This window comes from Gastrolobium bilobum, unplaced genomic scaffold (assembly GCF_033153095.1).
Source record: "Gastrolobium bilobum isolate Gb01-03AN ecotype WA unplaced genomic scaffold, APGP_CSIRO_Gbil_v1 utg1631, whole genome shotgun sequence".
NCBI lineage: Eukaryota > Viridiplantae > Streptophyta > Magnoliopsida > Fabales > Fabaceae > Gastrolobium > Gastrolobium bilobum.
Genome location: NW_026896405.1, coordinates 1 through 12,768, shown reverse-complemented (window position 1 = coordinate 12,768; position 12,768 = coordinate 1). Strand labels below are relative to the sequence as shown.

General features: G+C 37.2%; 1 non-coding gene across 1 annotated transcript; it reads right to left on the bottom strand.

Moving 5' to 3' along the window:
• Window positions 1–9,031: 9,031 nt before the first annotated feature.
• On the bottom strand, window positions 9,032–9,138 carry LOC133299551 (small nucleolar RNA R71). The gene has a single exon (XR_009749947.1). It is a non-coding gene; the product is annotated as a small nucleolar RNA R71 (small nucleolar RNA).
• Between the last annotated feature and the right edge of the window lie 3,630 nt (window positions 9,139–12,768).

Below are 12,768 nucleotides of genomic sequence, written 5' to 3'. Positions count from 1 at the left end.
TTACCAAGAAATTTCTTATAGAGACAAACAATTTGAAAGTCACGGCATGTGAAGCAAGGCTAAAACAGAAGGCAATATCACTGCGAAATTATGACAAAACCAAGTCTGAAAATTATAAAGCCATGGTATGCGAAGCCGGGTTAAAATAAAACAAGGGAACAATTGAACACCTTAGTAAATAAGACTCTGCAAAAAAGTTATGTCCAATACTTAAAGTCACGTGTTGCGAAATCGGCAAGTATACCGTTCGTTTCAAGTAATAAAGTGATAAGTAGAGTATCGTTCCCACGAGGATTAATGCACCAATTACTAGTTTAACTATTCCCCTTAAGTTGGAAAATAAAATTTGGTTTGATTTGTGAAAATAATTTTAAAACAGAATTTAAAAAGAATTAAATTTAAAACAGAAATTTAATAACAATTAATTTTGAACGCAGTAAGAAAATATCAAGAACGCGAGAAAGTATTGATAAAAAATTTATAAAAAGGATGTAGCCAGGATGCACTACACCTCCGATCATCCCTTATATTCCTATATTGTATTTTATAATTAATTAATTCGTTTGTTCAGACAATTTATTATTTCCCTATAAAATAGTTGAACCCTAATGTCTTAGTGATTTCAACCCTTTAACCTAATCAGAATCCTAATGTCTTAGTAATCCCTCTTGAATTAAGCATTAAGCAAATGAATTATGAGTCTGCAATTTATGTAAGCCTATGTCTAGATCATACACAAATTGTTATTCTACCCTTGTCCAGACTAAAACCCCAATATGTCTGTTGTGAGTCCTAGCCCTCAAAGCCCTATAATTTAGAGTGATCAGTTCTAAACAGGATATGAAAAATTAAACCAGGTAGAATAAAACAAACAAACTAATTAAATTATAAAACATCAATACAGAAAATATAAAGGATTCACATCGGGTCCGTGATCCCAACTACAAAAACAAACTAGCCAGACATAGTCGGCTTAAACAAATTAAAATAAAAAGAATTCATAAAAGAAAAAGAAAAGAAGAAGAAGAATAATCCTGATCTCGAGTGTGAGTCTCCAAGAATTCTCTCCAACTAAAGATTGTTTGCTATGAGGTCTGGGTCTCTATTTATAGAGTTTATGCCTTGCTTAGAAATCTTGATCAAATCTTCATCTTGTATCTTGGTCCAATCTTTAATAGAATCTTCACTAGAATTTCTAAACATATCTTTGAATCAATCCTTTAAATCTTCTAATCATATCTTTGACCAAATCCTTCAAATCTTCCTCTTTTTAATTTTAATGGAAAACTTTCCTTAAAAATATTCAAACGAAGATTTGATAAGGTCTTCAATGATTCAGAAATCCAAAGCAACTCTACTTGATATCTCCAATTTATCTCTTTATTGAGTTGAAATTATTGCAAAATATCAGAAATCTTATGAGAATATTATTGAGAATAAAATAACTATTTAATTATAATTCTTATACTTTTTAATTACTTTTAAATCAATTTCACACTCATATTAACCCTTAATACATAGTAAATTGGAGACTCATCATCATGATATGCAAAGCCAGACTAATATGAAATTGCGGAATCCACACATATAGAAAAATTAGCATACCCCAAGTTGGAGCTCAGCCAAAAAAGTTAAGGGAGAAATACTAGAATAGCATACCCGGCTCACGAAGCCTGACAACAAAACTCAACACAACCAGATGGCTGAACATACCATCCAACGGCTGGACATCTCTGTCGCCAAGATAGAACATATTTTTTTCACATATATAATTATAAAGTGCAAAATTGTAAATTGCAGAAATTTAATTTGTTTAAATAAATAATACAAAATAAATTGGAACGCGGTATTCTATCGGGACCGTTTAGGGGAAGTAGAGGAATAGTAAAATAAATAATAAAATAACACTTCCATAGAGTTTATAATTTAGAAGAAAAAAGAAATTATCGCCACCTTTCCTTATTATAAAAGCTTCCTCATTCTAAAATTGCCTTATTTTTTCTCCCTCTTTCTTAGTAGCAATGTTATTAGAACCGGACCGGTCATTGATCCGGCCGAGGTACCGGGTCACTGGGTCAGTGGTTCAACCGGTGGGTCACTGGTTGAACCGCATGAACCGGATATATATATATATAAATTTATATTTTATACTTAATTATATAATAAATATTTTGAATGGTGTCATCTAAATAATAACATGATGTAGTTTAGTGGTATTTGCTATTTTGTATATCCTCGATGGAAGGAGTTCGAATCCCATTGGATGCAATTTTTGAATTAATTCTCTTAACTTAATAGTTATATAATAAATATATTAAATGGTGTATTTTATTCAAGTGATGATGGTGGTCTAGTGGTTTGAAGTGGCGCTCTTCATTCCAATGTGCTGGGTTCGAATCTCACCTGCTGCAAAAAAATATTTTGGAGCTAATTTTAAAAACCCGGTTTATTGAGAAAACCGGTACCGGTTCACCTGTTGAACCGGGGTTTATCACCGGGTCATTGGGTCAAACCCGAGTCACATACTTAAGCGGTCCAATGTCAGAACCGGACTGGTCAAACCCGAGTCACATGCTTCGTAGAGTTTTCTCTAAATTTTCCAAGATCCTTCACTTTTTGATTTCTCTTAATTTTGAAGCAACGACTAATGGTTCATCAAGTCTCTATTTATAGGAAAAATATAAGCATACCAATGGTAGAAATTAATATGGTAATAGTAAAATATTATTTACTTAGTAATCATTAAAGAAAACATTCCCATGTGAATGTCTTAGAATTTTGTTTATGATAATTTATGGTTGATTTATATATCTTTGGAGTGTATTTTATGATAATTTATGGTTGATTCATATATTTTTGGAATGTTGTTTATAGTAAATTATGATTGATTTATATATTTTTGGAGTGTAGTTTATTATAATTTATGATTGATTTATATATACTTTTGAAGTGTTGTTTATATTAATTTATGGTTGATTTATATATTTGTGGAGTATAGTTTATAATAATTTGTGATCGAATTGAATATTTTGGAGTGTTGTTTATGATTAAATTATTATTTTATTTTTTTAGAGTTTTACATGTCTCACCTCCTAAAAAACAAATATTCTCCTCGAAATTCAGTTTTCACTTGCTATAGTAGCTCTGGAAATCTTTGTTTGATTTCCTCCTCATGTTCCCAGGTGGCTTCTTTTAGCATCAACCCTTCCCGAATAAAGTTTACTAAAATAATTATATTTTTTGTTAGTTTCATTTTATATGTCAAATCCTCTTTTAATTGAACTTACTCTTTATTTATGATGTGTGAAGAATCAAAAATATATTTTCTGGGTTGTGAAACATGAAATATGCCATAAAGGTTTGAAGGAAAATCTGATAGACAACAAGTTCTATCTTTTTAGAATTAAAATGGGCCAATGAATTGAGGGTTCAATAGGTCTTATCTTTTCTCTCACAAGTGAAGCTCCTTCTGTCTTCTTCTCCAAATCAAAAACTCCACCTTTCCTTTTTCTTATGTTTCAACCTTTATATAAGGGAAAAAGAAAAAAATCTTCACCTTGTTGTCTGATGGACTGAAGAAGGATTTAGGTTCTTTGATACGTCAAACGGTGGTGCCTTTCACTGATCAAGCTTGGGTCCTCTCCAAATTCTATTTTGGTGCAAATTTCCATCTTTCAATCTCTGTCCATCTTTCATATTTTTCCTCTGATATGTTCCCCAAGCAAAATTTGTCGGCTTGTAGTGCAGTGCCGTGTATAGACGAAGAAACTTTTTCCTTTCAACATTGGTACCATGTGCAAGAGCTCTCCTTCACTGACAGTGGAGCTAGACTAGAGAAAAGGAAGATTTAGGGTGACCGTTGAATGGGTTTAGATTGTAGGTTAAGAGTTTTGTTTTTTATTTTTGTAATTTTGTTTCTTATTACTATCATTATAATAATAATTATTATTATCATTATTAACAATGTATTGGATAAAATTTAGGCATTTGGATTCCAAATTATACTAAATAAGACTCCTATAAATTAAATAAAAAATAAAGAAACTTAACCTAAAGGTGTTTAAATTATGAACTATGGCTTGGTCTCTTTCATGGAGACATACACACGGTCATGGAAGACAAAGAAAAGAAAAGATTTTGTGGGACACCAAGTTGAGAATGATAGCCGGTTATGTTGACATAAAAGTGACTATAATTACTTCCAACTATCTTAGTTAATTGCTTAGCCTCTCAACTAGGTTTCTTTATTAGTCAAACCATCATCTATTAACATTTATCCATCTAGAATTGTCCTAATTGTCCTAGAAGGTTCAGTTATGATGAGTATGAAACTCCACTTGATGACTATAACACCTCACATAATTAAAGATTAAATTATGGATTAGAAGATTTAATTGGTGAAAATATTGAATTTTGGGTAAAAATACCCTTGAAGGGTGAAAATAGCCGGTTATGTTGGATTTGGATTCGGAACAAAATTTGGAGTAAATAGGTAATTTTCAAGAAAATCGATGAATAGTAATTTTTACCGAATGAAATATCGCAGTATAATTTTACTGAAAAACTCAGGAATGAAAATTACTGTTCTGGGTTTGGATATATGTTGAAAGAGGTATTTAGAAACAAGAAAAATTATTAGAGGAATTATTTGAGGAATTTTGATGATTTTTGAAAAAATACAGTTAGTGTGAGTATAGAGGCAAAAATGAAATTATGCAAAAATTGTCTAGTGATTTAAAACAATGTACTGTGGTAATATTAATCTATAATTGTAGATCTTGTAATTTAGAAATATACATAAGTCTTGAAATTGTTCAAGAATTCAAGAAGAATAATTAAGTAAATTGAATTTTAGATATTTTCTATCTTTTTGTAAAAGTCAAATAAATTGGCTTAGCTTTATATAGTTTTGAAATTAGTCATTTTGGCTCATTTTCTTCCTCCTTAAGCTTGCTTGGCCAAACCTACCATTGTCAAGAGAGCTTGATTTGCAACATTTTATTTTGACACCACATTAAAAAAGTTACAACATGAAAAATACCCAGAATTTCTTGGTGATCAAAAATCCTAAAAGGAATCCTTGAGAAAGTGAGTAAGTGAGGTGATCAAAGAGCTTAAAGGTGGTTGTTTCTTGGTGTGAGAGTAGCCATTGTTGGTGGTTTTTGTTGCTTGGAAGCTTGTATATTAGTCTCTCGAAGCCTAGGAACTCATTGGTGGTAAGAATTCTCAATTTCACCTAGTCTTTCTTATGGATAGAAATTTTGGACATAAAGCATGTGTGATGTTGGTGGGAATGGTTAGAGATGTTTTATGGCTATGTTCCTTTGGAATTTTTTGTTCGTATGGATAAATAATCGGTAGAAATCCAATAAAAATTTAAGTGATTTTGGTGTTAACACTTAACAAATTTTCAAGGATGAAAAATTGATGATTTGTGAAGGAAGTCTTTGATGGATTGTGTAATTGATTGGTGGTTGTTTGAATCATAAATTATGAAGCTTAAAAAGAGTTTTAAGTATGTGAATTGGTTGAAAAATCCTTTAATTCCCTTGATGTGTACATTCGGCCATAATAGAATTTTTAGGAAAAAATGATGTTAAATTGTGTTATGGCTTGATGGAGAGTGTTTGAGTATATTGGTGATTTGGTTGATGTGGTTAAACTATAATTTGAATGATTGAATTCATGAAAAATCTTCCTTGGAGTCTTTAAGGTAACCCTCGGCCTTATGGCTTTAAAAATGATTGGAATTGTGTTTAATTATAATGGACTGTAATTGTAGTGTATCATGGTGTTTTAGAGGCTTGTGAAGCAATGAGATTGGTTGGTTTGGATTAAAACACAACTGGTTACACTTTGGGGCTTAATGGCCGTGAGCTAGGGTTTTCTAAGAGTTGTTGTTTGTGTTTGCTTGTGTATTCTCAAGCATGTGATTGATCATATTGTGGTATGATTATTGTAGGTTGACTCTCTTTGATCCAATCTTGAAGGATAAGCTTTGGAAGCTTCTCTCTGTTGGTTTGTTAACTTGCTTGTGGAACTTTTTACAAGTAAACTTTTGTGTGTCCTGGGTTAATCCCTATGTGCGCTCCGCCTAGCCTATTGAGGTAGTGGTTGGAATTTGTGGACTGCAATGGTATGTCATATAATATGCTGATGCATTTTGACATCTTGATTGGTATATGTTTTGATATACTCGTATTGTTGTTTGGTATATGTTTTGATATACCTGTATTGTTGTTTGGTATATGTTTTGATATACCTATATTCTTGATTGGTATATATTTTGATATACCTGTATTCTTGATTGGTGTATGTTTTGATATACCTATATCTCTGGCCAGTAGATAGATTTGAAGGAACTTCCACTGGATAGGACTCCGTGGGGAGTTTCAGTTGGTATGATGCCATAGTGCTATCTTCATTTTGGGAGCGGTACTAGGAATGTCTCGAGAGTTATATAATAGGTGCCTTGAATTATATTCCGGGGATATGTTCTTGGATTCAGGCCCAATTGTGATTGATTGATTGATATATGTTTTGTTATATGTGTATTATTACTGTTTGCATATTTGAGTGAGCCATTGGGTGAGTGATTGATGGGACGTAAATTCGTTCCCATCTAAGCCCATTTTAATGGCAAAATACCATATGTTCCCTCTTCTGATGAGCAACTTCAGCATGAAAATCACTTGTTTTACACATTTGTGACAAAAATACAGTGGGGGAACGGATGGTAACATATTCCTTTAAAATATATTAAAAGGGGAACGGACTGAGACGCATTTAATGCACCTGCTCCATTCATTTAATGCTTCTGTGCACTTTGCAGGTAACGTAGAGTTAAAGACTTCTAAAAAGCAAGGCGGTGCACCAACTGAGCAGCTGGAAACGTGAAGAGCAGGGAATCAAGAGTTCTCATTGGCTGAAAAGAGAAGCAAAACATGGGAAGGCCTGCAAACTACGGCTAATCATCACCAAACCTTGTTCCATCCAGCAATTTGCGCAGCTTCCATACTCTGCTGCCACCGTCCCGTCCCCTCATTTAAGCAACTTGCTCCAAAGGATTTACAATCTTGCCACTCTCCTTCCATCTATAAATAGGACCACCCTCATACAAAAACATCATCGGATTCTGGAGGGATTAAAAGTCCAGAAGGAAGAGGATCACCAAGTAGTAGTAGTAGTCAGTAACTTAGTTTAATTTTAAGTTGTAACTGTAGTTAAGTGACAACACCTTTTCTCTTCTCTGTAAACAACCATTAAGACTCCTCACGAGAAAATACCCATCTTTCTCCATTTTCTGTTTCTTTTTGTAAACTGTCTTTTAATTTAATATAAGTGTTTTTCTCTTCGTTCCAATCGTTATCTCTTGACTGAATCTCGGGTCTATGTGATCTCAGTTAAGAATAATTATGTTTAAACTATCAGCCATGAGCTGAACTATCTGTGGAACGGGTAAACTGTGAAACTCTTAAAGAACTGTTTTCAAAACTCTTGACCGAAGCTTTTTGTATTTCTTTGGCTAAGTAAGCTATATTCATTGTGCGCCAATGGAAATTGGGTACATACTGAGAAAGGAACTTCCATAAGGAAGGGATTTCAGACAGCTTAGCCATTGGGGGAAGGTAGATGTCATGGCAAAAACGCTACTGGTCACCTTAGGAATAAGAGGCCAACTCGTCCATTTTAAGGTTCTAAACTAAGTACCTGTTGGAGTCAAGGGAGCCATAGGAATATGGAAACTTGTGAGCCATTTAGACCATTAGCTGAGGAATAAGAGTTGGCAGGCAAAGAAACTCGGACAAAGCTAAAAGGATCTAAGTCTTGAGCAGAGAAAACAACCCCTTTAAGAGTGAAGCAGTGAATCCGTTCCTTCTGTTAAACTGTTTTAACCACCACCCTGTTGTGTCTTGATTATAGTTATTTCTATTTTAGTAGTTTTATTTTAATTCATTTAGCACTTATAAAACTACAATAATTGTTATCTCACCTTCTTCTAAACAGGAAGGATCACATACATAATGCAGCGAGCAACTGTTTGCCATCAGATTGAACCTACTGTTCTTGAGGAACGTTGTCAAGACAGTAGGGAACGTTTGACCCGACAGTTCATTTACTAACTTTTCTTCTCATTTTCACTCTTTATAATCAGTGATAAAACAATAATTAGCACTCTATCCTCGTGGGAACGATAATTTTGGCATTAATACTCCCTTTATTACTTGATGTGTGCACTTGCGCACTTGGGTTGGAACTAAGGGACAAATCTGTGTTCTGCAAGAACAGCGGAACGTCCCCTATCAGAACTTACATTTTTCCACCATCAACAAACCACCCAACAAGTTTTTGGCGCCTTTGCCGGGGATAGAAACACTAACTGTTGTTCTTATCATTGTTTTCTAACACGTATACTGTATATCTGACTTTACTTTTATATTTTTTTCCTCTTATCACTGAATCTGCTGTGCATATATATATATACCCTGTGTTATTGGTTTATGAGTGAAGAGTTTGAAACAGACTCTAACCACTCCATTGAAGTACCTGAATTTCTCTTTGATCCTGAGCCAGAACGCACACTCCATAGGAGAAGAAGGAACCTCCGAGAAAAATTTCCTGAAAACATGGTTGATCACAATAATAACAATGAAGAGGTTCCCCCTGAACAGAACTTCAGAACTTCGGCTGCTCCTTTCAGGAACAGACCAGACAGGGGAGTAATCCTCCCTCCTGCAGCACCCAATTTTGAACTAAAACCTATCATGTTTCACATGATTAGGGAAGCAGAGGTCTTCAATGGACTCCCTGCAAAGATCCTTACGCACACCTCACCACATTCCAAGATATCTGTGACAATTTTAAAGTTGAGGGTGTAACAGAAGAGAGCATGAGAATGAGGTTGTTCCCTCACTCCTTAGGCTTAAAAGCTAAAACATGGATGAAAACTCTCACCCCTGGATCAATCCACACATGGGAAGAACTCTCTAACAAGTTCATAGAGAGGTTTCTCCCAATGTCTCGACAAGCAGATGTTAGAGCAGAAATCTCTAACTTTAGAATGTTTTATGGAGAAAATCTCTATGAAGCATGGGAGAGATACAAGGACATCATAAGAAAATGTCCAAACCATGGGGTAGAAAGTTGGGGAGTGTTACAATCTTTCTATAAAGAACTTGATCATACTTCTCAGTCTCACTTAGATTTTGCTGCAGGAGGATATTTCTTTACAGGAACACTTGAATCAAGATATGAAATCATAGAAACTGCTGAAAGATGTCTCCAATGGCCAATAGACAGAGTGAGCCCAGTGAAGAAGCCAGGCATGCTAGAACTAGATAAACAAACTTCCATGGAAGCCCAGCTGGCATCACTCATGAATGAAGTGAAGAACCTAAAAGCCGACCAAGAAGCACCAAGGATGGAAGTCTTACAACTCACAACAACTGAAACAGAACCATGCTCAGCCTGTGGTGACCTACGTGACTCCACAGACTGCCCATCCACTGCATTGGTGTGTTATGCAGAAAATTTTGGCAATAGGAACTTCACCAGAGACAATCAACAAGCAGGACGAAATACACATTCAAGCCCTGGAGGAACTATCATTAAGGACCAGAACCACAACACCCAATGGAGGCCACCCATTAACCAGAGACCATTCAACAACAATCAGCAACAGTATCAGCAAGGTAGCAGCAGTGGAACGTCTGAACAAAGAAGAAACAACTACGTTCTGTTCCACAGAGATGACCTACACATCAACACCCTAGAAAATTATGTCAAGGAATATATTACCAGGAATGATGCAGTGGTCAGGAACATTGAGTCCCATCTGGGGTAGATTGCTGCCAACCTTCAAACCAGAACACCAGGATCACTACCAGGGGACACTGAGGTCCCCTCAACCATTTCTGAAACACCTTGAGACGTAAGTACCATGTCTAGCTAAAGACATTAAACTAAGCACTGACTGGGAGGCAACCCAATAGATACATTTGCTCTCTGACAAAAAGCAAAGTTTTGGGGTAGTTATCCATAATCACACAGCTCCCAAAAAGGAGGGAACGTCTGATGTTCCTCTCCAAAAAGTCCAAATAAAGTACGTTCCGTTCCAGGAACGTAGTTTTGGGGTGGTCCCTGACCACACAATCCCAATAATATATATATATATATATATGTATACGTATAGATATAATTAAATGTTTTGTTACATGTTCATTTAGATTTATTAAATAATAGGTGATAGGTTAGTACGTTCCCTTTTCCTTATTTAGTACTTACTATTGCATATCTTATTATTATTTATTTCAGTTAGTTATTTATTTATTAGTTAGGAAAAGACAAAGGAAACGTTCCCTGGGTTAGGAGATAAGAGTGACTGAGACACCTGTCCCTGCTGAGTCACTTAAAAAGATACGCAACCATATCCAATTTGCATTCATTGCAATTCTTGGAAACGCGCGCAGAAAAAGCAACCGTCTCCTCAACCATTAAGACAACTGCACCCTTTTCTTTTCCCTCTCTCTCACGTCTTGACCTAAACCGTTCCATCTTCTCACACTCATCCCATCTGTAACTGGTCACCTACTGCTGACCACTCGTTCTGTAACGTCCTCATTCCACTACCTCTTCAACCTCCTCTCCTTAACCCCCACAGTCTATTTAAACTCGGTCTCTGATTTCTTCAAGTTCTACTACTTCCATTCAACTCAGAATCCTTTTATCCCTCCTGCATTTGTGCCCTAACTCCCTTTCTGAACAAAATGACTAAGCTTTCATTTAAAGTGACCCATGTAGCCAACTGCGGCGAAGAACCAGAGCTCACTGAACCCACCATCATTCTGTACCCAGAAAGGAACATTTCTCTGCATCAGGACAAAGTGGTTCTGCCTTCATTTATGAAGGAATCACTGGACAAACTTCGATGGTTGCTTTTCGCCACTGATGACCGTGAGTTAAACTTGAACTGGGTGGGGGAATTCCTATACCAGACGAGGAGGCTTCCCGAAGAGGAGGCACCGGATGTGGTCACAATAAGGGGAAAACAAGTATCATTTTCCCCCGTTGATGTCCAGGAAGTACTCCACCTTCCCTCCGACACCAAATGTCCATACCAGGAGTATTTGGATAGTAGGGAGGTGTACCAATTTCAGAAGGATCTGAAGCAGACAGTAGCCCTGGACAATCCCAACTACTACAAAGGGTACCTCTGCAAGGGGAGGATGAAGGACATAGACAGGTTCTGGGCACTGTTTGCCAACTCCAACATCACCCCCACCTCTCATGAAGCCTTTGCTAGCTGGGGACTTCAAGTTCAAATTTACTGCATCATCAAGCACATCCTTTTTGATGCAGTAACCCTCATCTACAACAGCTTGCAGAGGGACATAAGGAAGACTACGATCTTCCTGCCCTGCCTCATCACCAAACTCTGCAGGAGAGCTGGTGTAGAGGAACACCCAGATGACACCAAGAAGGTGGCATCTATCATTGATGCTAAGACCTGGAACGGTCTTAAAAGCACCTACATTGACACCACCTAACCTATCCCTGCCAATCTCAGACGTTCCCCTACCAGAGATAGTGAGGAGGAAACATCTGTGGCCTCACTAAAGGAGACCACCAAGACCACTCCTACAAAATCCTCCTCCTTTGGCCACGTTCCGGCCAGAAGAACCATCCCTCCTCCTACCAAGGTGAAGAAGGATGCCCCTGTTGCTACAGATGGCAAGCAGGGCAAGAAGAAATCTCCTGCCAAACCTTCCCCAAGAAAAGGGGAACGTTCAAGTCAGAGGATAAAGAGGGTCCTCAATAGCAATAAACCAGAGGGAGCATCCTCTGCAAAGCCTATCACCCTCTCTGACTAGGAGAGTGAAGACAATGAGCCTTTGGCAAAAAGGCTGAAGGCTGGCAGAATGTCAGCACCAAAACCAGCTGCAAAGGAGACGTCCCTAAGCAGCTCAGACTCGACATTTTCTGACATTCAATCCCCACCACCTGTTCACTCTCCACTACAACAAATCACCCCACAACCCTCTCCTAGGCAACAACAAGGAGAGGGACAAAAAGACAAAGGAGCAGCACCTGCTGCAGAAACACCAGTGGTTGAGCAAGAAGCTCAACCACAAAAGAAAGATGACAAAGGAAAGGGGATTCTTATGGAATCCCCTAAAAAGAAGGCAAAGCCATCCGTCCCCAGGCAAATTAGTCTGAGAGGCCCTCTTATGTACCCCATCAATCGTCCTGACACCACTGGGGATGAAGCTCTAGCTAGAGCTCTGGCAGAGGAAGAAGGGATGGCAATTCCTCCACTGATGGAGGAACAAGCTATGACCATGCCCTCATAATCCAGACCACCAGAGGATGAGACCAGGCAAGCACCTGAAGCACCTTTGACTACTGGTAGCAGCCAACAGCAAAACCAGCAGCCGTCCTCCTCCCCTGCTACAGAAATCCCTCCCTCAGCTAGGAAGAAATCACAAATTGGGATTGCTGAGATTTTTGAGATGATGGGGAAGAAAATAGAAAATTTTTTGCCAGCAAGGCAATCCGTTCCCCAACCTGATATGACAAGCACCAATGCAGAGCTAAAGGCTCTAAGGGACGGACTGGCACATCTCTCCTCTGCCTTCAACCAATTCCAGGAACAGTAGAAGGCAGAAAAAGAACAACAACTCAGCATCATCAAGACCAACATCCAAGAAGCCAACACTGCCTCCTATGCATCCACACTCAAGGGTCAAAGAAGAAATCAGAAGAGAATCT